Here is a 5,000-nt window from a genome sequence, read left to right as displayed (position 1 = left end):
GTTGAAGCCGTTTCGGCCCCAAGGCCTCTAATCATTCGCTTTACCGGATGAGACTCTCCTCCGAGCGCAAGCTATCCTGAGGGAAACTTCGGAGGGAACCAGCTACTAGATGGTTCGATTAGTCTTTCGCCCCTATACCCAGCTCCGACGATCGATTTGCACGTCAGAATCGCTACGGACCTCCATCAGGGTTTCCCCTGACTTCGTCCTGGCCAGGCATAGTTCACCATCTTTCGGGTCCCAACGTGTGCGCTCTGGGTGCGCCTCCCCTCGCAATGAGGGATCAGACGCCCCGGGGGTGCGGGGACCGACGCCCGCCGGAGCGAGCGAACGACCCCGTCCTCCCTCGGCCGCCGGAACGGCGGCCTTCACTTTCATTGCGCCTATGGGTTTAGCGGAGCGTGTCCGACCCAACGACTCGCGCGCATGTTAGACTCCTTGGTCCGTGTTTCAAGACGGGTCGGGTGGACCATCCAAGCCGTAGCGTCGCGGACTCGAAACTTTCGACGCCGTCCGAGGACACCTCACGGTTCGCGGACAGCCCCACGGTGGGAAAGGGATCGGACCGGGTCCGGAACCCTAACCCCCGAGGGTGCTCGCGGAGGGCCGGACGCCTTGCGGCGCGTCGACTTTCGCTTCCTACCGTCGGACATCCGGCCTGGGATCCCGGGGTCCTTTTCCGCTCGAGAGCGGGCGGGACTCCACCCGGGCCCTTGGGGCCGGCGTCCGACGGGTCGCGACGTCCTACTCGGGGAGAAGTGCGTCACACCGACGACGAACATTCGAGGGCCACCGGGTGACGCGCCTGTGACGGGGGTCACCCCCCGCCCGCCGGCGCGCCATCCGTCAAGCGACCCTCGCCCGTCGCCGGCGAGACCTGAATCTCCCCTTTCGAAATTTCGGGTACCACCCGTTTACTCCCAAACGGTTTCACGTACTCTTGAACTCTCTCTTCAAAGTGCTTTTCAACTTTCCCTCACGGTACTTGTTCGCTATCGGTCTCGTGGCCGTATTCAGTCTTAGGTGGAGTTTACCACCGACTTTGGGCTGCACTCTCAAGCAACCCGACTCTGAGGAGCGCCCCTCCCGGGAGGCAAGCGCGGAGGTCGCACGGGCCTGGCACCCTCTCCGGGCCGTGGCCCCGTTCAAGAGGGACTTGGACTCTCCGGCGCCCCTCGGGAAATTGGACGCTCCCAAACGCCACAGCGCTCGGCGCCCCGCGGGGGGCGCGAGCTTTGGCCCTGGAGTCGATCCCTGTTCGCTCGCCGTTACTAAGGGAATCCTGGTTAGTTTCTTTTCCTCCGCTTATTAATATGCTTAAATTCAGCGGGTGGTCTCACCTGCTCTGAGGTCGGCCCAAATGATATAGTTGCCCGTGGAGAGGGAGTAATAACCGAGCCCCCACCGATCCGCAGGCGAACGCCGTCAAAAAATAACGAAGCGTCTCACCTCGACCGGCGGGGACGGGTCTCGCCCAATCTCCCGCAGAGCCCCCTATCAATCCGGGCGACGATCCATCCCAGCGAGGGATGCTCGTCGCCCCAGTACGCAAACGTTTCCGTTCGCGAACTGAATTGCCGGCCCTCAGCCAGGCGTAGCCCGGGAACAAAATCCGAGGGCTGCAATGTGCGTTCGAAACGTCGATGTTCATGTGTCCTGCAGTTCACAATTCGACGCGCAGTTAGCTGCGTTCTTCATCGATCCACGAGCCGAGTGATCCACCGTTTAGAATTTCTTTCTTTCATTTCATTTTATGTAAAAAATTCGTTTCATCGAAACATACAAACTGGGAATTTTTTCCCTTCTTTGCGAGCGAGTTGGGCGTGTGTCTTTTAAAGCCGGCTTTTGAAAGCCGGGCACCCGACTGCTCGCCTTCTTTGTCCCTTTTTCTCTTCACCAATTCGTTCCAAAGCTACGATTTTATAATCGAAAGCTGTAATGATCCTTCCGCAGGTTCACCTACGGAAACCTTGTTACGACTTTTACTTCCTCTAAATGATCAAGTTTGGCCATCTTTCCAGCAACATCGGCGCCACCGGTGTTGAGGCGGCGAGCGCCGCGCACCAGTCCGAAGGCCTCACTAAATCATTCAATCGGTAGTAGCGACGGGCGGTGTGTACAAAGGGCAGGGACGTAATCAACGCGAGCTTATGACTCGCGCTTACTGGGAATTCCTCGTTCATGGGAAACAATTGCAAGCCCCAATCCCTAGCACGAAGGAGGTTCAGCGGGTTACCCGGGCCTTTCGGCCAGGGAGGACACGCTGATTCCTTCAGTGTAGCGCGCGTGCGGCCCAGAACATCTAAGGGCATCACAGACCTGTTATTGCTCAATCTCGTGCGGCTAGGAGCCGCCTGTCCCTCTAAGAAGATAGCTACGTCGGAAGCATAATAGATTCCGACGCCTAGTTAGCAGGCCAGAGTCTCGTTCGTTATCGGAATTAACCAGACAAATCGCTCCACCAACTAAGAACGGCCATGCACCACCACCCACCGAATCAAGAAAGAGCTCTTATTCTGTCAATCCTACCGGTGTCTGGGCCTGGTGAGGTTTCCCGTGTTGAGTCAAATTAAGCCGCAGGCTCCACTCCTGGTGGTGCCCTTCCGTCAATTCCTTTAAGTTTGAGCTTTGCAACCATACTTCCCCCGGAACCCAAGAGCTTTGGTTTCCCGGAAGCTGCCCGCCGAGTCATAGAAGGAACTTCGGCGGATGGCTAGCTGGCATCGTTTATGGTTAGAACTAGGGCGGTATCTGATCGCCTTCGAACCTCTAACTTTCGTTCTTGATCAACGAAAACGTTCTTGGCAAATGCTTTCGCATCGGTTCGTCTTGCGACGATCCAAGAATTTCACCTCTAACGTCGCAATACGAATGCCCCCGTCCGTCCCTATTAATCATTACCTCGAGTTCTGAAAACCAACAAAATGGAACCGAGGTCCTATTCCATTATTCCATGCACACAGTATTCAGGCGACCAACGGCCTGCTTTGAGCACTCTAATTTGTTCAAAGTAAACGTGCCGGCCCACCAAGGCACTCGGTGAAGAGGACCAAAGAAGGATAACGGAGCCTCGCGGACCCCACCGGCAGGACGTCCGGACCGGCCAGTTGAGCACCGACAAGCGGCGAACCGACCGTCCGAGACACACCTCCGACTACGAGCTTTTTAACCGCAACAACTTTAATATACGCTATTGGAGCTGGAATTACCGCGGCTGCTGGCACCAGACTTGCCCTCCAATAGATCCTCGTTAAAGGATTTAAAGTGTTCTCATTCCGATTACGGGGCCTCGGATGAGTCCCGTATCGTTATTTTTCGTCACTACCTCCCCGTTCCGGGAGTGGGTAATTTGCGCGCCTGCTGCCTTCCTTGGATGTGGTAGCCGTTTCTCAGGCTCCCTCTCCGGGATCGAACCCTGATTCCCCGTCACCCGTTACAACCATGGTAGGCGCAGAACCTACCATCGAAAGTTGATAAGGCAGACATTTGAAAGATGCGTCGCCGGCGCTCAGACCGTGCGATCAGCCAAAAGTTATTCAGAGTCACCAAGGCAACGGACGGAAGACCGACCGATTGGTTTTGTTCTAATAAAAGCACCCCTTCCATCACTGGTCGAGGCACGAGTTTCATGTATTAGCTCTAGAATTACCACAGTTATCCATGTAAGTGTGGGTAAGATCCAAGGAACCATAACTGATTTAATGAGCCATTCGCGGTTTCGCCTTAAAGCGGTTAGTACTGAGACATGCATGGCTTAATCTTTGAGACAAGCATATGACTACTGGCAGGATCAACCAGGGAGCTTGCATGGGCTATGTTCCCGGCGGAATCACCCACCGGGACCACGCTTAGCTCGATTTTCTCGCGAGGAGAACGTTCAATTTTCACCGACTCCGAGCCCACTCGACACCGGGAATCGACCGGGGGTTTCCCGGCAACCCGCATGGCGTCGGTATTTGCCCGAAAATTTATACTTTCGTGTTCCAAATCCAAAAGGGACTAGGTAGAGGTGGGCGAGATCCGAAGAGACCGAGAACCAACCCCGAATCACTTCCTCGCCATTTGCTGACCGGTTGGACTCGCCAATGCGATACTCCACATATAAGTCAAAATCATTTTGGGATCCCCTTGGACATTGCTCAGAATGGCGCAATCGCCGGTGTTTTTCGGAGATTCTGGGCAAAAAGACTGGTCCAAAACGCCGATTTTTTGCGGGACTTAGAAAATTTTCGACCATTTTCCAAAGATTACGTTCTCTCTGCATGTCCTTCCCAGTTTACCCTTACTTCTTACTTTATTATTATTAATCGGCACTTAGAAAATTTTTCCAAGTAATTTATTCGTTTTCAGCGAATAATTTGCGCATTAAATTCGCTTCACTTGCGGATTTTTTCCCGGAAGAATTGCAAAAATCGTTACATCAGTTACAAACCAAGTCAACCTTTCAACATATATATATCGTTACTTAACACTTAATTCATTTTCCTCGACATTATAAGCCAGGCATGGAAATATCCCCTTCCCTCGCCCATATTTCGCAATATCCAAAAAAAAAGCAATTTTTAATCGTTTGTTTGGACTTGTACGTTCCCTTCATTGCCTTTATTTAATAAAAAGGTAGTGATATCCTCATGGAAACGGCTTTCATGTAAAGGAATAATAGCCGTTCTTATTATTGACCGTGTTAGTCACCGTGGACAGATGGGATTCGCTCCGGATAAGTCGGTTCTCAACCAGCCATAACATTTACTCCGCGTTGGAGAACCATGTCAATTTCCAAAAGTTTTAGGCCTTGGGATTTTTTTTCTTCGTACTCACATTCACGGTGCGAAGTTTCAACGTTTTTCTTCCAAGGATAAAAATTTTCATTTTTCAATTCGATTTTTACGTAATTTTGATCACCGAAATGCAAGGTAGCATTTCTCATGTATAATTATTCAGATTAAAATTAATGGAGCGGTATCATACTTTATTTAAACCCAATATCTTTGAAAAAAGGA

The 5,000-nt window shown here is 52.4% G+C and overlaps 3 non-coding genes across 3 annotated transcripts in view; all 3 read right to left on the bottom strand.

Moving 5' to 3' along the window:
• Positions 1-1,354, bottom strand: part of LOC139685993 (large subunit ribosomal RNA) — a 4,116-nt gene extending 2,762 nt beyond the window's left edge. Inside the window, exon 1 of the ribosomal RNA XR_011700270.1 lies at positions 1-1,354. This exon is cut by the window's left edge and continues 2,762 nt beyond it. This is a non-coding gene — a ribosomal RNA (large subunit ribosomal RNA).
• A 224-nt stretch (positions 1,355-1,578) lies between these two features.
• Positions 1,579-1,733, bottom strand: LOC139685995 (5.8S ribosomal RNA). Its single transcript, XR_011700272.1, has one exon. It is a non-coding gene; the product is annotated as a 5.8S ribosomal RNA (ribosomal RNA).
• A 203-nt stretch (positions 1,734-1,936) lies between these two features.
• LOC139685989 (small subunit ribosomal RNA) lies at positions 1,937-3,801 on the bottom strand. The gene has a single exon (XR_011700266.1). It is a non-coding gene; the product is annotated as a small subunit ribosomal RNA (ribosomal RNA).
• Between the last annotated feature and the right edge of the window lie 1,199 nt (positions 3,802-5,000).

The sequence above is a fragment of the Hetaerina americana genome, unplaced genomic scaffold, assembly GCF_022747635.1.
Source record: "Hetaerina americana unplaced genomic scaffold, ioHetAmer1.1.p SCAF_1237, whole genome shotgun sequence".
Classification (NCBI taxonomy): Eukaryota; Metazoa; Arthropoda; class Insecta; order Odonata; family Calopterygidae; genus Hetaerina; species Hetaerina americana.
Note: the sequence above shows the minus strand (reverse complement) of the source record. Positions and strands in the feature narration are given on the sequence as shown.